Raw genomic sequence first — 26994 nt, 5'->3', positions numbered from 1 at the left:
AGGTAAGCCAGGCAAGGCGAATTAGTTTATCTTTTGTTTTATGTGAATTTTCCCTGTGTTAAGAGGGAGGTTTAATCCTGTTTTCTGTAACTTTAAGGTTTTGCCCAGAGGGGGATCCTCTGGGTTTTGAATCTGAATACCCTGTAAAGTATTTTCCATCCTGATTTTACAGAGATGATTTTTACCTTTCTTTTTTTTTTTTTTTAAATAAAATCCTTCTTTTAAGAACCTGACTGATTTTTCCATTGTTCCAAGATCCAGGGGTTTGGGTCTTTGATGATTTTGTAACCAGTCGATTAGGATATTATTCTCAAGCCTCCCCAGGAAAGGGGGTGTGTAGGGCTTGGGGGGATATTTTGGGGGAAGACGTCTCCAAGTGGTCTCTGCCCTGTTCTTTGTTTAAAACGCTTAGTGCTGGCAGCATACTGTTCAAGGACAAGACAAAGTTTGTACCTTGGGGAAGTTTTTAACCTAAGCTAGTAAGAATAAGCTTAGGGGTCTTTCATGTGGGTCCCCACATCTGTACCCTAGAGTTCAGAGTGGGGAAGGAAACCTGACATGGTGGCAGAGCGGTGGGATCATTTTGAACCAGAGATCATTTTGAACCAAAAGCACAGACCTGAAGAGGATTTTTTTTTTTTTAAAGCTGAGAGCAGCTAGACGGTTTTCTGTCTATTTGCCTGGAGACAGAGATGTTAGTTTTTTTACAAAGGGATTTTTCTTTTTTGAGCTGGAGTTTTCTCTACCGAAAGGCAGGGTAGTTAACCTCCTGCAGGGAAATTCACAAGTTTTGGGGTTTTTTCCCCCTTAACTCTCGGTATAGCTAGATTTAAGCACAAGAAAGCAGGAAAATGACTACCAGTGAAGCAGCTAATAAACTAGAGCTAGCCAGATTCGAAGCTGAAGAGAAACAAAAAGAGCATGATAGACAGGTGGCCTTAAGGCGCTTGGAGATGGAGGCAGAAAAAGCCAGGGTGGAGGCAGAGGAAGCTGCCCACAGGAGAGCTATGAAGGAGAAAGAAAAAGAGAGGAAGCATGCACTGGAGATGGAGAAGGCAAGGGCTCAGCAGAATATAACAACCAACCCTAGCAATCCTTCTCCAGGTACCGCTTCCCATCCCAGAAAGTTCCCCACCTACAAAGCAGGCGATGATACCGAGGCCTTCTTTGAAAACTTTGAAAGGGCCTGCCTTGGGTACAGCCTCTCTACAGACCAGTAATGGTAGAACTGAGGCCGCAGCTCAGTGGACCCTTAGCAGAGGTTGTGGCTGAAATGCCTAAGGAACACATGAACAGTTATGGACTTTTTAAAACCCAGGCGAGAGTCAGAATGGGGCTAACACCTGAGCATTCCCATTGGCGGTTCAGAGCCCTAAGGTGGAAACCAGACGTGTCATTTACCCGACATGCCTGCCACATTGTGAAACATTGGGATGCCTGGATATCAGGAGCAAGTGTTAAATCTCCAGAAGAGTTGCCCTTCCTAATGCAAATGGAGTGTTCCTGAGGAAATAGAAAGGTACATCCTAGATGGGAAGCCCAAAACTGTAATCGAGGCGGGGGAGATTGGAGCCAAACGGGTGGAGGTGGCAGAAAAAAAAAAAAAAACTAGTAGCAGTTGGAGCGAATATCAGAAGGGGCAACCTGAAACAAAACCATATCACTGGGGGCAACCCAAGGCCCCACCTACATCCCTAGGAAAACCCCAGACACCTTATCATCCCACCACACCATTCTCCAGCAATCCACCTGGCCCCAGTGACCAGTCAACTGGGCACTGCTTTAAATGTAATGAGCTGGGGTATGTGAAGGCCAACTGCCCCAAGAACCCCAACAGATTACAGTTCATTGCACTGGGGTCACACCAAAGGTCCTCAGGCCCAGATGCCTCCCAGATACCCTTAGAATGAAGGGAAACCATGAGTGTGGGCGGGAAGAAGGTTACAACATGGAGGGACACTGGAGCACAGGTGTCAGCTATCCGTCAATCCTTAGTGGACCCCAACTTAATCAACCCCATGGCCCAAGTGACGGTTCAAACCTTCAAGTCCAACTCTTTCGATTTGCCTACAGCCAAGTTGCCGGTCCAGTACAAGGGCTGGTCAGGAATGTGGACTTTTGCCATCTATGATGTTTATCCCATCCCCATGTTGCTGGGGGAAGACTTGGCCAACCAGGTAAAGCTGGCCAAGAGGGTGGGAATGGTCACCTGCAGCCAGACTAAGCAAGCTTCCACACCTATCCCTGTTCCTGAACCTTCCACCAGGGCCCCGTCTGTGTTACCAGAGACCCAGATGGAGGTGGTGGAACTGGATCCCCTGCCAATGACTGCAGCTGCCGTAGTGGATCCAGAGACCCAGCCAAAGCCAGTCCCCGAACTGAAACTGGCAAAGCAACCAGCACCAGAACCATTGCCAGCATTGAGTCCAGCGCTTGCAACCCCGTCTACAGCTCCAACACCAGAGGGCACCACCGAGCCTACACTGGCAGCAGCAGCAGATGACCCTACACAAGAGACTCAGCCAGAGCCTGAAATACCCCATAGTGCACCAGCCGAGAGTGGTTCACCATCAACAGAAACAGCCTCATCACCTGCATCGCTTCCACAGGGACCATCATCAGGTCCACAATCCAGTGAGGAACTGGTGTCTCCAGGATCAAGGAAACAGTTCAAGGCCGAACAGGAAGCAGATGAAAGCCTCCAGAGATCTTGGATGGAGGCACGGAGCAACCCACCGCCTCTCAACTCTTCTAATCGATCCCAGTTTGTTGTAGAAAGAGGACTTTTATACAAGGAAACTCTTTCTGGTGGGCACCAGGAAAACTGGCATCCTCAGAAACAGTTGGTAGTTCCAACTAAGTACTAGGAAAAGCTCTTGAGCTTAGCCCATGACCATCCTAGTGGCCATGCTGGAGTGAACAGGACCAAAGACCATTTGGGGAGGTCATTTCACTGGGAGGGAATGGGCAAGGATGTTTCTACCTATGTCTGATCTTGTGAGCTATGCCAAAGAGTGGGAAAACCCCAAGACCAGGTCAAAGCCCCTCTCCAGCCACTCCCCATCATTGAGGTTCCATTTCAACGAGTAGCTGTGGATATTCAGAGTCCTATTCCGAAAAAGACACCCAGAGGAAAGCAGTACATACTGACTTTCATGGATTTTGCCACTCGATGGCCGGAAGCAGTAGCTCTAAGCAACACCAGGGCTAAAAGTGTGTGCCAGGCACTAGCAGACATTTTTGCCAGGGTAGGTTGGTCCTCTGACATCCTTACAGATGCAGGAACTAAGGAAAGCTCATGGGGTAAATCACTTGGTTGCCACCCCTTACCACCATCAAACAAATGGCATGGTGGAGAAGTTTATTGGAACTCTGGGGTCCATGATATGTAAATTTGTAAATGAGCACTCCAATGATTGGGACCTGGTGTTGCAGCAGTTGTTGTTTGTCTACAGAGCTGTACCACATCCCAGTTTAGGGTTTTCACCATTTGAACTTGTATATGGCCGCGAGGTTAAGGGGCCATTACAGTTGGTGAAGCAGCAATGGGAGGGGTTTACACCTTCTCCAGGAACTAACATTCTGGACTTTGTAACCAACCTACAAAGCACCCTCCGAACCTCTTTAGCCCTTGCTAAAGAAAACCTAAAAGATGCTCAAAAAGAGCAAAAAGCCTGGTATGATAAACATGCCAGAGAGCGTTCCTTCAAAGTAAGGGACCAGGTCATGGTCTTAAAGGCACTCCAGGCCCATAAAATGGAAGCATCGTGGGAAGGGCCATTCACAGTCCAAGAGTGCCTGGGAGCGGTTAATTATCTCATAGCATTCCCCACCTCCAACCAAAAGCCTAAGGTGTACCATATTAATTCTCTAAAGCCCTTTTATTCCAGAGAATTAAAGGTTTGTCAGTTTGGTGTCTCCTCAAGCTAAAACTGCTATAGAACGGGAAATCCAGAATATGCTACAGATGGGTGTAATCCGCCCCCTCCAGTGGTTCTAGTTCCCAAACCAGATGGGGAGATACGTTTTTGCCTGGACTACTATAAGCTAAATGCTATAACTCGCCCAGACAACTATTCAATGCCATGCACAGATGAACTATTGGAGAAACTGGGATGGGCCCAGTTCATCTCTACCTTGGACTTAACCAAGGGGTACTGGCAGGTACCGCCAGATGAATCCTCCAAGGAAAAGTCAGCCTTCGCCACACATGTCGGGCTGAATAAATTTAATGTGCTCCCTTTCGGGCTGCGGAATGCACCCGCCACCTTCCAAAGACTTGTAGATGGTTTCCTAGCTGGATTAGGAGAATATGCAGTCGCCTACCTTGATGATGTGGCCGCATTTTCAGATTCCTGGGCAGAACACCTGGAACAGCTACAAAAAGTCTTTGAGAGCATAAGGGAGGCAGGACTAACTGTTAAGGCTAAGAAGTGTCAAATAGGCCTAAACAGAGTGACTTACCTTGGACACCAGGTGTGTCAAGTAACTATCAACCCCCTACAGGCCAAAGTGGATGCTATCGAAAAGTGGCCTGTCCCAAAGGCAAAGAAACAGGTCCAATCCTTCTTAGGCTTGGCCGGATATTACAGGTGATTTGTACCGCAATACAGCCAGATCGCTGCCTCACTGACAAACCTAACCAAAAAGAAACATCCAAATGCAGTTCAGTGGACTGAAGAGTGTCAGAAGGTCTTTAACCAGCTTAAAGCGACACTCATGTCTGACCCTGTGCTAAGGGCCCCAGACTTTGACAAGCCGTTCCTAGTAACCACAGATGCGTCCGAGCGTGGCATGGGAGCAGTCTTAATGCAGGAAGGACCGAATCAGGAGTTCCATCCTGTCATGTTTCTCAGCAAGAAGCTGTCTGAGAGGGAAAGCCACTGGTCAATCAGTGAAAAGGAATGTTACGCCATTGTCTATGCTCTGGAGCTAAAGTTCAGCACAGGATTACTGTGCTACCTAACCCAGGACCTTGAAGGGCAGAAAGTCTACCTAAAAGGATGGTGTAGTGGTGCCAATTATCCATAAAATCTGCTCCACTAGGGGGTTATAATCATTTACCGTTGCCGCGCACCCCTCCCCCGCAACTTGCTGCACTCAAGCTGGGAGCTACTGGCTAGGGAGCAGCATGGGAGAATTGCTAGGACGCTTATGATGCCCCAACTGCAGCTTCAAGCTGTCCTTTCACAGAGGCAGGACAGCTACTTTGCCTTGAATAGGCCCTGGAATGCAGCAGCACCTACCAGTGGAGGGAGGCATAGATTATACCTGCCTCTGCAAGTGGGAGTGAACTGAGCCCGGGAATACTTAGTTTAAAAGAGTGTTGTGAGGTTTAACGGCTCTGTCCTGCGGGGTGCTGAAGCATTGTGGAGTCAGTGGAATGCACTTAAAGTTCAGCACAGGTTTAAGTGCTTTGTTGGATCAAAGCCCAAGTGCCCTTGTAGCACTGAGCCTTAATACGTTAGTGTTTGCATTGTGCTTTGAGATCCTCCGAGAGGTGCTATAAATTTCCAAGTACATTACCAGCATACAGCAGACATATGCAAACACAGATACCCCTGTGTAAACAAAGTCTAAAACAAAATATCAGTCCAAAATTATTTACACGACTTTAAATTAATATTAGACTATTAAAAAAAGCTGTAATCAATATAACAGAGGGAGAAACATTACGAAGAATGATTTGCCTAGCAAACACATTTCACAGTTGTTTTGGACAAATGCCCTCGGTAAATATGTTTAAAGTCATGTACAACAAGAATATTTTATCACAAGTAACCATGTTTTAATAAACACTTCATCTTTTTGTACTTCATTCTTTCTTCTCATCATAATAATAGAAATATAACACCATATATCACTGTAAAACACATTTCCACATAAATGCTGATAAGCACAAAATATTTTTCATCATTTACATTTTAACTGTAATAATATATGGCAGGATTAAAGCTGCATCCATCATGTGTCTAACTAACCTTGCTGTAATGAATTTTTAAATGTAATGGTTTCTGTCACAAAGTAAAATCATACATAATGTCTTTTGACACAGTATGCTGGCATACGCAAGGTTTTAAAATGTAAATGCAACTTCATTTTTAATTAGATTTATAAGCTCAAATCTGTATTTTTTTTTATAAACCAAGGGTGAAATAAAAAGTGTGTGTGAGTGTGTGTGTATAAACTGCCAACAGAACACTACTGAAGTTATTTAAAATGCTTTGCTCGCAGGAAATGTGTACGTCCAGTGCGTATGAAAAGCAAGTCACATACCAGAAACAAAGGATTATCAAAATCATAAGGACTAAAGCTTTTTAGAATGCCTGAAGGGCCTTCTATGGTACCCCGGGCACTCTCTTTATGTCAATGCTAAGGATCAGGTTTACGGTTGGGAAAACTGGGCAAAGGGGCAAGTGTGCAGGGGAGAAAGAGGTCAAGGACAAATACATTCTGCTTCCCACCCCCGCCCTACCTCTGCTTGAAATAACAAATAATCCAGCTCACCAGAGGAGAATCATTAAAAATAATTTGCACAAGCTTTCTGTTCTGTGAGCCCTTTTTTTGATACAATATTTCCTTCAGTGATTATCACTGCCAACATGTTCCTGCCATATGGATAGGAGCTGGGTTAGGCGGCTTCTCAATACCTGAGTGGTTAATTAAGAGCTGTTGCTGGGCCACAAGAAGCAGGTTTGAAATCCCTCTTCACTCACCGACAATGAGTAGCTTTTTTAGCAGCAGAAGTCACTAGGGACAGCCAGAAGCGCAGGGTAATTATTTGAGATAACATACAGCTGAAGTGAGTGCGTGTGTGTGTGTGTATGTGGGGGTGGGGGTGGGGGAGGAACGTGCATTTGAAAGGAGGGCAGCAGTACAGAAAAGTCTATAATAAAAAGGTCAACATCTTCTATTTTTCTGTACAGTGTTGGCTGTCTGTAATGCCTTTTTAGAATGAATGACAACGGATTCTGTCTTTCTTTCTTTCCTTTTTTTATTTTTAATGAATATCTTATTTTGTATTCAAACTTTGCAATTGTGAGTTCAGGCCTGCCAGTCCAATCTGAATAAGCTATTCTTACTTTATCAGTGTGGATGCTGAAATGACTTTGATTGCATTGTTGCAAAATAGCAGTAATTTCTCCATTAACCCATGGAAACCCTGGGCTTTCTCAAGGACAAAGAAAATAACAGTGGAATGAAAGCCCTGAATGAAATGAGGAAAGTCCTTAAATTGCTTTAAACTGCTGGAACTAGAGCCTCAGATGGTATAAACTGGCAGAGCTCCACTGAAGTCAGGAAATAATATTTTGGCTTCAATAAAGCTATACTGATTTACACCTGCTGAGGATCTGGCCCTTAGATTATGACATTGTATGCAGACAGGAGAATCTGGGCTATTATTTATGCCATTTAAAGCATGAATTAGAGCTCCCATACTCAGGGTTTTCAAGGATGTGTTGTTGGAACATGCCATAGAGATATGCTGGCATTCCTAGTGATTTAAAGTAGCAGGATAGCATCAAAGGGCCGTATTTGCTAAATCACTTCATATATATATAAAAAAAACAGTTGTGAAGCGTTGTTCAAAGTTGCCATTCAAGTCCACCACAGCAGAGCATGTATGTACTGGAAGCACCTGATTAAAGTTAAATCACAGTCATATACTGCTGTACTGTTTTCCTTTTCTGAGAGATGCAGAGAAGAATCTGAACGTCCCCTTATTCAGTCATCACAGCTCAGTCCATGTACATTGTGAGCTCAAAATACTATTTTCTGGTTTGGTTTGGTTTTTTAAAGAAAGCCATTTTAGTTTCTTACTGAGCAGACAAATGATGAAACCTCTCTCATATGATTTTTTGGCATATCCTGAAAATCCCATATGTGATCTCCAGCTTAGGAAGTGTAAATCTCCATCCAAATAAGAGTTCTGTGAAGCTCACACAAGTCCTTACTTTTGTACTGAGGGGTAGAAATAAATTCAAGGAAGAAGGGGAAAAAAATCATACCCTTCAGCTTCTTCTCAAATACTGGGAGATATTTTAAGAGTCAAACCGAACAGGCTGAGATTTTCAACCGACGTGACAGGTTTTTCTTGCAGACCAAAATGTTTCCCAGTCAAGTGTGGTCAAAACCCCAAAATCTTTCTATTTGAAATGTTGGGAAACCAAAAGGTACTTGTACGTTTGCTTGCTCTCTCTTTTAAAAGGTCTTTTAAGCCTTTGATGTTTCTCAAGCGCAAACAATGCTGCACTAGTAGTAGTAGTTTTGCCAGCATAACTGTCTCAGCTTTGTTTAGAAACTGCCCAATATGTTAATTATCTTCTTTACCTCTGTGGTATTATACTGTCAAACTGTACAACCGTCTTTAGAAAATAAAAGCTAACACCCTAAGCCGCTGTACCCTGGTTCCATAATATCTGCTCACTGACAATGCCTGAGCTGTCAGATCAGAAGGAGCTTCATTCGAATAAAGGTGGGCAGATGTGTGATAATGAGACAGAAGCATACAGATGCTAATATAACTGTTCAGCAGAGCAGTCTCGTCTTCGTTAAGCAGACCCAGGTAGCAGCTGCAGACTGTCAGACATTGCAATGCTGCTTTCTCTTGATTCTCATTTAAGATCAGCTTCGTTCGCTGTCTGTCAGTGAACTTTTCCCTCGCAGGAGCCTGGACCCCTAGGTGATCAGTCACATTTCGACATAACTAGATGTCAAAAGAAGTTTAAGTTGTATGACGAACTGTGATGCATTCCCCGTGCCGGCTGGCAGTCTCAGCCCTCCAAGGCGTCTTGTTAATGATCCACCTGGAAACTCTAGAGTATTTCCTATATTTTGTTTTCTTATTAAAATACTGGATAAGTCTTTGTCAATATCCATGTCAGCAACTGTAAGCTCCAGACAATATTATCACAGGCATAATTTGGGTTAAAATTGGAAACACAGACTTATGTTGACCATGAAGCAGGAGACCTGTATGGAGTGAGTGGGATGCTAGACTTTTTGTGGGTGTTACTGTGATTTAGCATCATCAGTTAAGGTAAGAATATTTCTGATTTGTCAATGGACGCAGATAGGCCTTTAGAAGTCAGGAAAAACCAATTCAATTAAAGTTACCTTATGGAATATGTCTGCAACCAGATGGCCTGGGTGATCAGCACAACTAGGAGTAAGATGTTGGGGAGCCTCCATAGATGAACAAATACACAGAAGCTAGGAAACACAAATAAACTGAGATTGTCATTTCATACACTGTTGAAACCTTTGAACAGGGAGTCTGAACTTCATCAGCCTTTCATCTGTTGCTGTGAGCTGTTTACCCCTCATATTCTCTGGTTTCAGAGAGGAGACAGACTAGGGCTACTTTACATAAAATACATGTGTGCACACACAGTGGAGCAAACATTTTTCCACAATATTTGTGTGATGGGATCTCATTTTACTCTTCATCGTGTCAATTCAGTTAGTTCCGAAATCCTCACGTCATATTTCTTTCTTTTTTTTTTTTTTTTACGACAGTAAATATAACATGTCCAGTTGTGGTTGTTGTGTTTTCCTACATTTTTGAATTCTGGGATTTTTTTTTTTCAAATATCACATGAAAACCTTGTGGTTCCGGTTCAATTATTTGTGAATCGTTTCTATTTTGGCTGGGAGAATTGTGTGTCCTGATGTCATATTTACAATATGAAACTTTTCATATGAGAACAATCACAGTTACAGTAGAATGAATTTTAAAAAATGTCAGAATGGAAATAAACCCTCAGGCTCCAGGGTGTAAGGCAACCTGTAGCTGACAGAGGTTAGGAATGAACTTCTTCTATGGGCAAGTTATTCCTTAGTTGCCCACTATCTTTCTCTGAAGCATTTAGTGCTGGCCGTTATCAGAGATAGCATACAGGACTAGAAAAACTATGGGCCTGATCCAGTCTGGCATTACCTATGTTCCTGTTTTTATACCAGCAATCCAGCTTTTTACAGTTATAACCTAGCAGATTTGGCAATCCATCTCTTTTTCCTCCTCCCCCATAAAATATAATTCTTTAATTAAACACTTCTTTGGCCAGTTTATATTCACTAATGGTCTGTAATATAAAACAAGATGTCTCCCCCTTGATTCTGGTATTTAGTAGCCTGAAGCTCATTAGTGCATGTGTTCTCTGCCCTGGAGTTTTAAATATTTAACTAGCTAGGATTCCTTCAAGAGGTCTTAACCTTATAGTTTGCAATAATTTAGGGATCTCATCTCTAAAGTGTAAGTTATTAAAAATGTTTCTTTCCTTCATCCTGCATTGATTGCTACTTCTTGCAATCAAACTAAGAGCTATTAGTCCAGGAAACTGCAGCTGCCTATTTATTTCATTGTAGTAAAACATAAGTGATTATAATAGATTTCCTAATAGAGATTGATCTTCCACAAAAGCAACCCATGCCTCCTCCCCCCCAAAAAAACCCCAACCCCCCACAAAGCACACACTGTCAGGGTATATAAGTATTATGTACTAAGCATTACATGCTTAAAATCATTCATCTGTAGAATGAAATAAGAAAATCTACAAAAAAATAAGTGTGTTGACCAATACACATTTGTACGGAAAAATATTACTTCTGTTGCTACCAATGGCTTGAGCATAAAATACAACTAAAAATTATCTAAGGACCACCTACCGTGCTTCTGATACTACTGAATGTCAAAAATGTCAGCAGCTTCCAGTAATGACTCTCTGACATAAACAGTAAGGGAGAAATATTACAGTTAGTGAAGGAGTTGTAAGAACGAGCATGCATTTTCATGAGAGGTGTCTTTGAATGGCACCAAGTATTCAAGCAGACAGCTTTCCCTGCCAGTTAAGCGGGCCAAAGAAAGCTCTCTTCCCCTGAAAGACAATTAAAACGAGTTAAATGAATTAAAAAGGCCCTGCACAGTTAAACCATGGTCATAGGTTAGAAACAGTAGTATCTGGATTTATGAAAATCACGCTGCTGCCAAGCCTCAGAAATTGTGTGTAACAAGGGACCCATTCAAGTAGTAACCCAAACAGCTTTGTAAAATTGAAGGCAATATATATCATTTTTAATTTCTAGGAAGCAGTTTTTATCAGCAGTTTCTTTTCTCTTAGGACTTAAAGGTTTTTTTTAAAAAAAAACAAACAAACAAACACCACACCACAACCCTAATTTTAATACTGCTTTCCTAAAAAAGAAAAAATATATATAAATTGAGATCAGCTGATAAATGAAATCCTCTTCTATTTAGTATATTTATGGACAGACCAGACGAGGTTAGCTGGGTATGTGTGTCTGTCATGCACATTTTTCTAAAGAACCAAATATAACAAAGAGACACTAAAGTGTTTTGTAACCTAAATAAGAAAAATTTAAAAACATTCTTATTACAGTTCTTTTGTGAAATGACATATTTGCCAGCACCCAGTTGTTTATGTTCGTTGTTTTTCAGAAGCAAAACATAGGTACTAATCAATATTTAAATATTTATCATGCACCAAAAATCCCAGAAAACATACTATACTTTTTTGCCCATTACATGCACAAAGTCTATCAGAAAGCATTTGTCTTCACACCCTTTATTCACTTTCAAAGGGTTAAACAGCCTATTTACTGGGCTGTCAGCAATCTGTATCCCAAATCATGAAAAAGTCTGGCCTAGTTTTGTTCAGCATCAAGACTTGTCTTCTTGGCCTGTTGTTGTTACCATCATGTAATATCCATGACAATCGTGTTGTGCTTTTTAGGGGCTCTGTAGTGCTAAATCTGAGGGGCCATTTTAAGCCAGTAAAGGGCTTTATTTATGTGGATTTGAAAGAGTCTTGTGAAGGGCCTTCCACTCAAAATCCTCTTCAGCAGGTCATCCTGGTTTCAAAAGGATTTAGATGCAGAGGCAGTGATCAGTACTTCTATCACGTTCTAATAGACTGACATGAGCATTTGTGCCTGAAAGACAGGGGGGAAAAAAGTGATGCAGATTTGCCCTAAATTGGACTGACGCACAAAGCAGTGAGCGCAATTGACTGACGAGGTAACCCCTCACACCCTTCTTTTACACTTCTAACCAGTGCCGCACAAAGAGAGAGCCGTGGGAAGCTGCACAGGAGCAAAGCATATCCATTTTCATGGACCATATGGAAATTTTGTTTTGTGTACAGAGAAAGTGTCTGATAACAGTGACCTTAACTGCCATATGTGTATGGTGAATAGTAAACAGAGCTAACCACTCAGCTCTCTGACCCTTAGCATATGGACATCTCTACCAAAAGAGTTTTCACAGCACATCCACTTTCACTGCCATCTCACTCGTAACCCAGGGGATTTCACTAGATTTGTTAATGAATTGCTCTATTGACTTATCTCTGAGCTTGCCTCATTAGAGTAGAAGAACAAAATTTTTATCTATGTTTTCATGAAGGGGACCAGAATGCCCCTCCTTTGTTCAGAGGTGGGTAATCTGTAGGGCTGTCATCTGTTTTGAACTAATTTATTGTGTCAGTTTAAAAAGGCTCTTCAGTGTTCATTGATGCTCAAGCTCCACTCCAAGCCTCTTTAAATCAATTTTTTTTCCTTGTGAGTGGAATGTTTTTTAGGCCCCTGCTTGGTTTACAAATAGCTGAACACGATGTAACCCTGGTGCTGGCTCGATTTAGAGTGCCAAATACAAGCAAACTCAGTGAGCCTCCATAGCACCACCTGTCATGAAATGGTTTTCAAAGCAGCTACAAGCCTTGTACAACCTTGTACCATTCACCTTCCCCACCCACCATCACTCAGACAACAGTTCTTCATAAACTAGCCCATTTGTATCCAGAGGTAAGTACTACAGAAACTGGGGATGTGCATAGATCATGAACATTCATATTTCTAGTCTGGTGCAGTTAGTAATGGCCCATTGCTTTAGGATTTCCAACATTTGAATGACAGAATGGCCTGTGACTGTAAAGCAATGATAGCCATCAATTAACATGTTATTAAGAGGACACTAATAAAGAATGCATTATATCTAATGACCAATGTGGAATCAGAGGGAATTAGTAAAATGGGATTCAACAAAATGTAAACCATCAAGATAAGCCTCTAAAAATTGAATCTGGCTTTTTGGGATGTAGTCTCAAAGAAATAAGTGAACAATGCAGTGAAATTCTTTCTACCACTACTTTGTACCCCCATTAGAGTATGTAGCATACTACATAACACAACAGGGAAAGGACATTTTGACTAAAGGCATCAGAGAAAACCCCTACATTTACCAAAGATCCTATGCGATCTTTAATACCCATGCAGAGCAGACAGCACTGAGGGGTTTTTTAAGTTCTTGTCCAAATGATTCCCCCAATATGTAGTCATCTGCAAACTACACGACCTACATACAATCAATAAACCAGAATATCTGTGGATGACCTGAATGTCATTGGTATTACAATGTATAAACTGTTTTTCCCCCTTAAAAGCTCTCTGCAGTTAGAAACCACGAGAGCATCACACATAGTATTACTTACAACCACTGTCATTTTATCAGAACTAAAAGGAAGTCAAAGGAACTGCAAAAAACGCCTTTGGCACCTGGCATATTCCACTGCTGCCACTGGGAGCTATGCAGTGAAATTCCTGCTGCCAACATTAGGGAATGAAAGGTTTTAAATGTCATTAATTTTTTGTAACAAGAAGAGAATGAAAAATATGACTATCAGAAGAACTGTGTGTGTCCATGAGTGGGAGAGACTGATCTAAAATATTCTAACTTCAACCCTCCTTTTGTAGCAAAACACACAGTACAGAGGTTCCTTACAGTGCTGAGAGAGAAAACATGTTTTTACTAAATAGGGGCTAAATTCTGCAGTCCTTACTCAAGCAAAATTCCCTATAACTTCCAATGGGAGCTTTTCTGGAATACAGACTGCATCATTCAGCTCTAAGCTAACCAAAGTTAGAGATAGGTTGGGAAAGAATTTTCTATTAATTCAAGTACTCTGTAGATGATTCACCCCACCCCAAATTTCACACATTGATCAATTTTTATATAAAAAACTGATCAACTTGTGTAATTCTAAAGTTTTGTTTTAAGCGCCTCATGTTCTAGGGGGAGGGATAGTTCAGTGGTTTGAGCATTGGCCTGCTAAATGCAGGGTTGTGAGTTCAATCCTTGAGGAGGCCATTTAGGAATCTGAGCCAAAAACTGGGGATTGGCCCTGCTTTGAGCAGGGGGTTGGACTAGATGACCTCCTGAGGTCCCTTCCAAGCCTGATATTCTATGATACATGTGATCATGGAATGCGCTGAAATGCAGGCTTGTTCCAGACATAACAATACGGTGAGAAAGACTGAAGAGTATAAAATGTAAATAAGGTGAAAATATCAGAGTTTGCTGGATTGGAAATCAATTGATAATTTTTGCAGATTTCTCACTCTGAGTTACTGTTGAGCCATTGGTTGAACTGAGTCAAGTCTGTATGAGTAACTCAGACTGATATCTATTGCATGAAGAGTGGTTGCCACTAAGAAGCCTGTAGTTACCAAACTACAGTATCCCAGATATCACAGTTATTTCCCATGCTTAGAATATGAAATAACTGTGGTATATCATCGACCAAAGTGAGAGAACAGTGGGTAAATGCTGATTTCTTGGAACATAATTGTTCTAAGTGGCAAATGTTGAGACATGAAAAGGAATACAGGCGTGTGCAGGGAACTACAAATACTACTCTTCTAGGTCCGTTTATCTGTTTACCGGGGGCTCCACTTTCCAATGATTGCCTCAAAATGGGTTGCACAAACCCTGCATTTGAATGTTCAGATGGATACCTGGCACCTAAATACCCTTTTAGCTATTTGAGTGAGAATCTGAGAGCATTGTTTAGCTGTTATACACACACACACGCTCTCACTCATTTAGTCTAGGAAATTATTGTTTTAGTCTAAATCTAACAAAGGAAGTGAAAATAATTCCCAATTTGCGTGTTCAAAAGATACAGTATTACCAGTACCGACGTTCAAAAGGATAGCACAAGGAAAGTCTTGCTAAAATGTTGCTGATTAACAGGTAGCTAAATCTAAAATCACAGCTTTCAAAAATTAAACTGCCTACCTTCTTTCTGGCAATATTATCACGTTACTTTTCTTCTCTTTTAATGGCCACATACCACCATATGCTATTTATGGCATTTTCAGCCCAAAGACAGATTCTTTATAAAACGTCCAGGTCATATGTAGGGACCAGGGTTCAAATCTGATTTTGGTCACAAGTGAACATGAATGTGGGTTGTCGTCACATTCTCCATTTATTCACAGCACAAAGCAACCAGACAATTGGACACAATAAGTATTCTCCTATTTAAGAGAGGCCCTGGCCTGGACAAACAGGGATATTGATGCTTAGGACTAAAAGATTGGCAAAGCTGTGTGGAAAAGCTTGTACAGTAGCTGCCCACAGCATGCTAGATTCAAGCCTGTAGTATTAGTTCCTCATGCTCGTGAGCATGAAATTAACAATGTAACATAAGAAAGGACATAAAAAAAATTAGGTAGAGGGGAATGGCCACGAGATCTAAAACATGCTTGACCTTTTACCTATCTCCATTCACAAAACCAGAAAAAGGGGAAGAAAATGGTGGATTGTTACAGACTTTTTCCTATAAAAAAAAATTTGTGACACATTTGTCCTGTTATTTTACACACTGTGGAAATTCATGCCTCCTATTCCCTTCCCTCAAAAACACTAGGCACAGCACAGCTTGAAAAGGAGGTGGGGTTAGCAAAAGGTGTGTCATGCTTCAATGGGCAAAACAGATAGTAATTTAAAAATGACTAATTTGACAAAAAGCTGGATACGTAAAGTACCTGGGGCAACCTGGCACACACAGTAGCTACAAGAAACATTGCTGCAGTAATTATATGAAACTAATTACCATATGTGGTGTGTTCTACCTTAGCATCACATGGTATATACACTCACACAAGTTCACAGATTGCAAGGCAGGAGACAATACCATTAAATATTGGTATCAACATTCTATGTCACACAGAAGTTTTCTGACCAGCTATTCTGGAATAAAACAACAATTCTGGATTGTTAATCTTTAATTAATGGATGAAGTATAGAACCAGCTGGAGAATGATAATCCCATTTTGAGGCAACTTTCAAGGTTAAAAAAAAATGGCTCCACATCGGAATGAAAACAAAACCATTTTGTGAAAGGGAATTGTGTCAAAACATTTGATTTTGGACTGAAAACCTCAGGTTTTCAACTCCTCTCTCTCTCTCTCTCATGTCCACCCTGGACCTCAAAAACCTTATTGCCAAAAATGTCTTCAAAATCTGTTTCAGTGAAATGTTTTGGCTTTGGCGTAATGTTTTTTTCTTCAAAAATATTCTGAGCAGCCTAGTGGTGAACAAAGCTAACAAGTAGGGAAAAAGAGGGAGTTGAAAACAAACCATTTTAGTCAATCTTGTCCTTACAAGAGAAATAAAAGAATCCAATGAGAAACAGAATGACATATTTTCATTCCATCTTGACCCTTCAACAGTACCTTCAGTATGGGAAAAGCTATAATCTTTGCGACTGCAAGGATGCAAAGTACTAATCTGGCCTGCTTTGTCCCATGCTGTTATTTCCATAAGAAATAATTGCAAGTTTAAATTGTGACAACTTGCATTGGCTCATGGGAATGCAAACATCTTATCTCCTGATAACATGTTGAGATAACACACATCACCACTGTAGCAAGCATGAGGACACTTGTCTTCACTTATTTTATGTGCACTCTATCACATTCCTACCCACACGTTCCTATCTTTTCTTTCAGCAGACGCCACACATTCTTTTACTGAAGTACAGAACTTGCTTTCTCAATAAGAACTGGGCACTTCCGTTGCACCACAGTCGTGCCTTTGCAACAAGTAAGCAAAAGTTAAAGGACGATCAGGAATACTTTTGAAGGTCATCATTTCATGTCCCACCAGAGGAGTGACTTTTTTTCTTTACAAACACAATTGGGATGTTGGCCTTTAGATAGTCTTTCCTTCCTTGAGGTAGAAAGGGTGTTATCACCATTGCCAGAGCGATCTGGAAACTACCCAGAAAAAGAGGCTGTAGTGTATGACTACTAGTTTATTAGCCATTGTTCTACTGATAATAAATTCTTCACTGTGTTGTAACTGCAATCATATACTGTATCTAAAATGTCTGATTATCCATGTCTCTTACATTAAAAATTGTTCAATTTTTTTTAAAAGCTGGTTGAAAAGTTTTCATGAAAACTTTCTTTTTAAAACAAACAAACAAAGTTTTTTGACCAAAATGAAAATTTTCACAGAAGTTTTCATTTCAATTTTTGTTTGTTTGTGATGAAAAACTGAAAACCAAAACATTTTTGGCAATGGAAACATTTTTGGTTTTCAGCTTTTTGGTCTTTCCTTTCATTTTGTTTTAATTTGGAAGTGGAAAAAAGGGGACAAAGGAAGGGAAATGGAGAAGAAAACAAAACTAAACATGTTTTGATTTTCAAAAATGGATTTTTTTATTTGTTTCATTGAAAAACAAACAAAAAAAATGATGAAAAATTTTGAATGCCTGATATTTTTATTTATTTATTTATTTTTATTTAAAAAACGTAATGGACCAAATTCAGTCCTTTGTGCTTTCTATAGTCTGAAGATGAAGAGGTTACCAAACAGCTGTCTCCTTTTCTACCTCAGATTTCTTTGGTTTGCACTCCCACAGGCTACAACACTCCCTGGTGACAAAGAATTCAATCCAATTTCCACTGGAATCACTGGATATCTTTCCACTGACTACAGTGTGAGTTGGACATGGTCTAGATGTCTCAGATAGAGCCCTGTGTTTCTCTGCTTTGCTGCTGATTCTGTCTTCTCCATATTATCTATTGACTGGTGAATTTGTTGTGTGGGTACATAGCTCACACTTCTGAGGATTTTATCACTATTCTTATGATCTAGAAATATTGTGTTCCTGTGGAGAACTCAACAGAATACTATTCATCACTTGTAATGTGGCTTCTATATAATGTTTTACTTACATACTTTGAAGTTCATCTCAGGAGGCAAGAAACATGATTTGTTACTTAACAGGCGCCAGGGTAGATGAAAACCATCCAGTATGGGATATACATTTAAACTGGCAGAAAATACTTATTTGACTTCAGGAATAGGTAATTTTTCAGTTAAACTTTTACCAGATGTAGTATCATGGTAAATGCCAAAATTCCTGAGAAAGTAACCCTCAAAATCTAATACCAGTCATTGCAAGGGACATGCCTCTATATATCTCTGGATTTGGGGGCTGTTTTGCATCCCATGGGAGGGACACAAAAGTTTGGGGTATTTTATATGCAATTTAATATAGTTAGTATTTTCCCAAAACAAATTGCACTGTCCCTTGACAGACTATGATTTTAAAAGACATGTTTTACTTGCACACCATCTATAAAAGTTCAGTCACCTAAATTCCCCAGACGAGTGCTTCTGGACTGAGAATATCCAATTTGAGTTTCACTTATTTAGGCATGTCACATGCACCTGTTCTAATCTCTAGACATATGTGCAATCAAAAAATGTATTGAAGGCACATATACAAATGTTCACATAATCCAATGTCTGCTAGTGGCCTATTCCTAACCTCCAAAGCAAAACCCCATTATCCCTTCTGCCTAAAACACCACCCCCTCTTCAACCTGCTGCCTTAAAAAAGTCTGGAAAGGCAGAAATAGCTTTGCTACTTTCCTTCATGGTCAAATGCGATCAGAGCAGACCCTACTGAGGGAGGCCCAAACATAGATGATCATATTTGGAATATCTGCACAATCTACTGTTCATGGATGGAGCCTGGAAAAGTATCACTGCATCACCCGTGCCCTCCCCCAATTTGACTCTGCCCAAATATAAGGAATCTACTCTCCAAAGCAGGTTGAAAGTTACTCCCAGTCTTAAACATTCAACTCTGCAGCAGAGTGGAAACAAAGTGGTTTTACCTGGTCGTTCACCACTGATATAATTCTGTTGAACATGAAGTTTTCTAGGCTACCATGGAGGTGGAAAAACCCTTCTTTGCCTACCACACAGCTATGGATCAGCCCTCAGAATTCCTCAATGCAGTCCATTCAGTCTCCTTGCTTCTTTTTCCTGCAGGCCATCATCATACTATGGTGACTGGTGAGGATGATGCAGGTAAAGAGAGTGCTAGGGGTTACTGTCTGCTGGGACAAGAACAGAGAATAGCAACAGGCTATAGACAAAGCATTTGAATAGTATCTTCTTCAGAGCCATCTGCACTCTGTGTGGTTCAATTCATCTTTGAGGGCAGTCTTCTTTCTTTCTCCCCTTTAAAGGAAAATATCCTGCCATCCAAACAAGCATGGAAAAATAATATTCTGGTTCTTCTTTTATTATTAGTGAACTAAACGGCCAAACTAATGAGTCCAGCTTACAGTTCAACTCCTGTTTTGCAAAGTGGCTGCAGAAAGAGTCAGCTCTTGGTGTTCTACTCTTTCTTTACACACTCTTTCTCACCGGTTTCAGTGGGGGATTTGCGTGAGCAAAGAGAGGACTGCAGGCTATGGTACTGAACAGCAGAGGTGGGATTGTGGCTGGCCCTTGTGTGGGTATGCAAGGGGCTGTTTTCTTCCTTTATGCGCTCTGCACAAAAGCCAGACTTGGTAGCAGTCCCCATGCTCTGGGATGCTGTTTCCTTCTCGCACTCTTTGGGATGCAAATCACCCCAAAGGTGAAGAGTTTCAGCCATAGCCTAGTTCTGCAGTGGCCTGCAGAGCTGGCCAGACTTATGGGACGGGCTACCAAAGGAACATTGTAGCATGTGTGTTCCCATTGTACATTTGGGAGCTTGGAGAGGGACTGTACGTTAGGGGCATCCCTTGCGTGATGCTGTATTGTCTCACCTCTAACACTGACCCAGTGGCTATATGCCATAATCTGGCCTTTTACAGAATTAAGACAGTGTTACAGTATGCTCTTCATTTATTTTAAGAGCTGTTGCAGTAACGTTAATCAATAAGGCAAGGTAATCTCACTGATGAGTACAATGCTGAGTATTAGGCAAGATTAACCTCACATCTAGGAGAAAGATTTTTAAAAATGCTAAACTTCACCAAGAGTGGTGTTTAAGAGGAGACAGAACAAGGTTTATCAATGGAAACAAACGTAAATTGCTTACCCAGAACTGGGTGGGGGAGAGCCTACTTTATTTGGGCTACTGAGTATAATATTAAGTAGAAAGAACTAAATAAAAAAAAAAAGAATTCCAAGCAGTCAAAACATGAAAGTGTACAATGATTATAAAATAATACAATTTTCTTACCTAACGTTTCAACTGTCTGAAGAAATATTTTTCGTGTACAAAAGATATAACTATATATCTTCTGATTTTACTGGCTGCAGATTACACTAATTATCATAAAAAATTACTGCCACTAATAAAAATTCTATTATAAGTTACTTATAGTAATCTCTAGGGCACTATACTTAGGCTAGAAAAGATTATAATTACATTACATTACAGAGAGAATTTGTTTCCTGAAGCGGCTTTAACATTGTCTGTTTCTTTTAACACTTTAAAGTTGCCTTTTTTCCCCTTTCAGGTCAAATGTTGCCTGTTTTCTTCATTGTGCAGGATGTGGTTTTATCCCAGAATAATGATCCATCTCTGTTGAAAGTGACGTAAATGAAGTTTTAAAATCACAAATATCTGGGTGGGTTTCACCTCCCGAGGGGGTTACTGTGTCTCAATGGAAGGATGCATGAAAGGGAAGACCTAACACTCTCCGCCCAAAGGGAAACACGCTCTGTATAAAATTGCTGGAAACTGGTGGGTGTTCACACAAAATACTATGTTCGGATTTTATTTGACAAGACAATTGTTATTTTCCCCTTTAGATACTTTGCATTTTCCCATCTGTGAGGCTGATGACTCTTAAATGACCTTAAATCATATTGCTGCTTACAGGCAAATGTGAAACTCTGCATGCTACCTGCTTGGACTGATCATCAAATTAAATAGCTTTGCTTTGATAGATGACAGTGCAGTAAATAACCTCAAAGTCCAACTAATTAAAATAAAATTGGAACAGTGGCCATTTCTTTTAGAAAGGGTTTCAATGCTTCAATAGCAGGGCTAATCAACATCTTAATTAACAGTCATATAAAATGAAATAGCTCATCTGAGTTGCTTTAAAATAGACAAGTTATTTATGCAAAGACTTGTGGCATATTAATTGCTAACACTAAGAAAAAAATATGCCTTTGAGGTTTACAGCTGCTTTTGCAGCAAAGGATTTGAGAGCTAAATTGTGGAGGAAGCAAATTACAGTAGTTAATTTTATTACATACTTGAACCAGAAGCACAAGTGAGGCTGGCAAAGTTTTGTTGTTTAAAAAAAAAAATCAAATTCATTGCTCAAAGCAGCACCATGATGTTTCCACTTTATTCCAAGTTAAACATTAAGGGTTAGATCCTGCAAGGTGCTGAGTGAACTGATCCTCCTCCAGCAAGATGTTTAGTCACGTGAGTTGACCCACTACTCAAGTGCTTAGAATTAAGCCTGTGCTTTACTAGATCAGGACTAGGGTGCTCAGCACCTTGCAGGATTGATCCCTTATCCCCTAGTCCTGCAAACACTTACGTACCGAAACGTACGCTCTCATGTGAGCGCAGTCAGTGGGATTACTTACAGGAGTGTTTGCAAGATTGGGCCCTAATTTGCTTTTTTGCACCAATTAATCTACCAATGTTCATAATTTTAAATACTTTATGAACATGTGGGGCTGGGAGGGGAGAATCAAGGGAAGGCAGAGAGGAATTACATTTCCTTCCCTAATTACTTTACTTTTGTTGACACCTTGGAATAAGTTTTTACTTTCAGAGAAGAACAGTTGATTTACACTACAGAAACAGCCCAGCAAGCATGAGAAAATTATTTGTCTTTCCTCCTGCCAGGCATCCATTTCCTTTTCACTGTTGCTAACAATGTGCTAACTCTTTAAGCATTTGTCAAAGGATCACAACATAAGAAAACTATATTTAAATAACTTCAATACAAAGTAAAAACACAGTGTAATGATTTGGAGTCTATTTAAGTAATAATAATATTTGTACAGGCTGCCTGGCAAGAATGCTGGTAGATGGTAGGAGCTGAGTATAATCTTAAAGGGTCAGCAGCATCAATACATTTGTAAGAGAATTTAATATTCCTCTTTTTAAATAACTTTGATTTTAAGATCTTTAAATATGCACAATTTTCCCTTTTATTCATTGAGCAAACACTGATTTAGCTGTATTTTGAAGGGAGCTGAAAATAAGGTTGGCTGTTTTTGTAGCAATAGACTGAGGTCACTATAAGCAACAGTGATGAGAGTTTTGCAGGCCTTTGCTGAAATTAATTGGTTTGCTCATTTCACTCTCTAATAATGGAGAGGGTTTTTACATCACAAGTCACTACAGCTAGCATTAAGTGGATCCCTTGTTGGCCATCTCAGCACACAAACTCACGGTGCAGTTGCATATCTGTCTGAAAATCTGGCCCATTAAAATCCAGGAGACTTTCTATATCAGGCTTTCCACAGTATGCATCTGATGAAGTGAGCTGTAGCTCGTGATAGCTTATGCTCAAATAAATTGGTTAGTCTCTAAGGTGCCACAAGTACTCCTTTTCTTTTTGCAAATACAGACTAACATGGCTGTTATATCAGGTTGTAACCATTAGTAGATTAATTTATGGGCTTGCAAACCTTGACAGTGTCCTTAAGATTCATTGCACTAAAGGAGGATAGCTGAATAAATAAGCTCCCATACTTTTAACTGCCCTACTCATCCCATCCTTGCTCCCCACTTTACAAGGGCCATATATCATTTTAGATCAAATTCTCCTTCCATCCTACACATAGCTGGTAATAGCTCACTTTACTTATTGCAATGTATTTATATCAGACATTCTGAGTAACAACAGTCAATTGGTTGAAGGCACCCATGATGCAGAGCCTTAGGGGTAAGAGAGAGGGGGGAAAACACACCTGACACCAAGTGTACATGCCCTGTGCTGCCTGAGTCACTAGAAAGGTAAAGAGTCCTTGGATCACTGGGGCTGTGAGCACTGTGGAAACTGTCAAATCAGCAGATAGGGATGAGGAGGGGTAGAGACAATGTAAAGCACAGTACCATCAGCCAAACAAAATCCCACCCAGAAATTATTTTTAAAACAACAACAAAAAAATCCATATAACTAAACACATGAAAAAAGTTTGTGGAGCCAACATGATTTTGGCAAACCCACCATTCTGTTTCCTCTGCTTGGATGTTATATCCCTTTCCCCCTTCCTGTGTTTGTCTTGTCTATTTAGACTGTAAGCTATTCGGGTCAGGGACCATCTATTTTTACTCAAAATGTGTAAAGCATCTAATGGCGTCCTGGGGCCTCCAGGTTCTAGTGACATACAGACAAATAACAACAACACTAAAGTAACCCTGACAAGCAATAAGTGTAATAGAAGTTACAATAGTGTTGTTAGATAACCTGAGACCAACACAGCTACAAAAACACTGCATACAATAGTTTTGTTGGCAGCCAAAAACTCAGAGGAAGAATGAATACATCTCAGATTACTCCACATTAGGATTCAGACAAGCTAGGCTTTTTTTTTCCCCTTGGCAGAAATGCCCAGTTTATCGAGTATCTTGGATGGTTTAAGCAATATCTAGAAGACTGTGAGACAGCAGCAATTCTGTTTCAGAGGAACAGCCGTGTTAGTCTGTATTCGCAAAAAGAAAAGGAGTACTTGTGGCACCTTAGAGACTAACCAATTTATTTGAGCATGAGCTTTCGTGAGCTACAGCTCACTTCATCAGATGTTTACCGTGGAAACTGCAGCAGACTTTATATACACACAGAAATCATGAAACAATACCTCCTCCCACCCCACTGTCCTGCTGGTAATAGCTGTTTTTAGTAGAACAGCAATTCTGTGTTCTACTAAAGCTTCCCCCAAAACATTAAGAGCCACTGATGCCCCTTATAGGGGAACTGAACTCTTTAGTACCACTTGTGTTTTTCATTTCATGCATGTGTCAATATGCTTTAAAATGCCCTATTTCTAGAGGCAAACGTTGTGCCCAGACAAGCCCACTCTGATTATGTATGTACAGTGTATATGAAAGTTTGCAGTTGTGGTTGAGTAATGGTATGACAGTTACGTAGCGAAATGGTATATGTCTCTGCAGGACCACAGAGAGGTATCTAACGAAACGTACACATATAATTCAAAACACTGTCCATCTTTTAGTGGATCAGATATCCAGTAAAAATGGTTGTTTGCTTTGGGCTTGACACAAAACCACCGCATATAGTATTCTTCATACATCCAAACTTAGTGATCTGGGATAAACAGTCTAGTATAGCTGTCAAAAAGAAAAGATTTCTAGGCCATGCAGGAATTATATACTCCTATGTACAAGAAGAAAATGGTCTAAAATTTCAGTCATGCAAACTCCAGCTGATATTAGGAGGAATAATTCCTAAATCCCTTTAACTCTTTCAGTTTCAGGCAAATATACAGCATTCAGCAGAGTTATGCTATTTACCTAAGATGAAAACTCATCATAGTATTTCACAAAGGCTACATAAAGATTTTGTGCCGTCATTTCTTCACACAATACACAGTAATTCTTGTAAAGCCAAAGATCTATCCCAGATGAAGAAAAATGTAGCATACACATGTTTAAACATAAAAATATATTCTGTCTGAAAATATTTTTTTCTACCCCTTACAGCTAGCACTTAAATATTGTGCATAGTATTTCTAGAATTTTAAATGAAAAAGGCTGTCAACTCATTTGTCCAAATTCGAACCCTCCACAATTCTCCTTAAAAGTTAGAGGAATAAGATGTCAAAGTTTGCAGGAGTTACTCTTCTCAAGATCAGCATCTGGCTCCCTGATGAGCTTCACAGGCATGCATGTTGGGAGTTGTTTCAGAGACTGTCTTGGAGTGAGGCTGCTAATGTGGTGTTTGGGCTCTTAGAGAACCTTTTGTATGACTCAGCTTGGATTTGGATGCAACTTGGTTTGCTTAAGAACAAGAGGGAACTAGATAAATCCTACATGATACAAATGAGGGACTTGGCTACACCTTTAGTTGCTGGCCAAGGGATAAAGTGCCCCTGCCCAATTTGAGCAAGAGAGTCTTTTATTAAAATTACTCTCTTACAGTCTTTCTTGGTAATGTGATCAAACAGGGACTGGCTACCGGTTTTGCTGAGGCTAAGCCCCTTCCAGCCATGCCCCTAACATTAACAAATAAATTAGCCTTTAAGAAGCAGAATATTTTCCAAAAGCCCCTTTTTCCATATTGCACATTAGCTGGCGATTCCATTCTCATAAGTTCCTTGGTGAGACAGGAGCAATGTGCCCTAACTGCCCTACTGTACAGAAGGAACACATTTTTACTTCGCAGACATGAGACACTTCCTTTAGAATAACTGCCTTAATGTGTAACTTGGTCTTCATTCAAGTGTTGTTCCCTTCAGCTTTGTTTGGGTCCAGCCAATTCTTATCGTTAATGGCCAAACCAAAGATCTTGAACTTTGTTTACCATGTAACCTGTCACTGTGATAAAAACCCAAAGCCTGTTCCAACTTTCAAGAAAAGGAGAAAAGACTTGTTTGGTTTTTCCTGGCATTTATTTCTGCTTTGCAAAACCTATTCAGACGCAGACAGTAATGCTGAGCACTTGGAGAAGGTGTTAAATTGAGATTATGGTAAACAGCAGATTTGTTTGATCAGGGAAGAAATTATTTCATCAAGACACAAGAGAATTAAGCTGAGTTACACGTCACTTACTGTATATAGTATTGATCAGCAAGTGGATGAGGAGTTCCTGGTTATGGACAGCTGCTCCATAGAAAACAGTATAAACCTATTATGAAGGAAAAAGAAAGTTACGTTTTGAAATGGAAAATATTAATTGCAGACTCCCTTTGTCCAAAACGGTAATGAACACGTAAATGCAAGACCAGAACTTTCTTAACAGGTTTCCTATTCTATTTATATGCTGCCTTAATGTTTCTAAGAGCAGCACAGTTTGACACTTTTTCTTTCACATCCAGTTTCACAGTGAAAAAGAGGAATAGTTTTGTTGGCAAGGCCTGTAGCATTTAGGCTTTGTTTAGTAACTAGTGATGAGTATCCACAAAAGGTTTAAGGACGACTACTACATTGTGAAGTAACAGCAAGCAGTACGGTAACTATGTAGGTTTTATTTGGAAACACTAATTAGGTAGTAATAATAGCTTTGGTAGATTATTTTGTAGTCATACTTAGTAGACACAGAAATAATTACTGTGGATCGTATCCTCCCTTTCCACATAAAAATGCATAGAAGGGTGGACTTACTTGAAATACTCATGTTTTCTTGAGGTACTACTGCCTTCAGAGGTGGAATTAAATCTCTGAAAGGCAGGCCACCAGTAATGTGCAACCGGCAGGGCAAGCTAAGTTACCTACAGATCGAATGGACCATAGGAAAAATAGGTCCAAATCCTGTCTATCCTTGAACACAAACATGCAGATCACTACACTCTTCCTTCCTCCACAGCACTGGGCACATGACTGTGCTTTTCTGCCAGTGACACCCCCGTTGGCTGTGTCCACACCACTCACTACAGGCTTTCACATGGTATGCACTGGAAATATATGCTTTCCAGAGCAACACTGACTGTCATCTTGGTAGCTAGTATACTATGCATCCAGTGAAGTGCCACATCACTGAACACTAAGAAACATAAATTGCTTGCTTTCAATATCAATGACCTAGGGGGAAGAATATGGAAGCGAGGAAATTTGCAGAGATAAACTGGGATGAGGGTTGGGGTGGAACAGGTTAATATAGGGAAAGAGTGTAATAAAAATTCAGAATGAAAAAGGCGGTATTATTCACTTTGGATATGAAATGCTTGGGTTAAAGAAA

The 26994-nt window shown here is 40.3% G+C and overlaps 1 long non-coding RNA gene across 1 annotated transcript in view; it reads right to left on the bottom strand.

The window, feature by feature from the left end:
• Positions 1-25924, bottom strand: part of LOC140896539 (uncharacterized) — a 58577-nt gene extending 32653 nt beyond the window's left edge. The window contains exon 1 of the long non-coding RNA XR_012154568.1: positions 25869-25924. This is a non-coding gene — a long non-coding RNA (uncharacterized lncRNA). The remainder of the gene's footprint in view (positions 1-25868) is intronic.
• Positions 25925-26994: the final 1070 nt, after the last annotated feature.

Source organism: Lepidochelys kempii, chromosome 12, assembly GCF_965140265.1.
Source record: "Lepidochelys kempii isolate rLepKem1 chromosome 12, rLepKem1.hap2, whole genome shotgun sequence".
In the NCBI taxonomy this organism is placed as follows: Eukaryota; Metazoa; Chordata; order Testudines; family Cheloniidae; genus Lepidochelys; species Lepidochelys kempii.
This window is presented reverse-complemented; position numbering and strand designations above follow the sequence as displayed.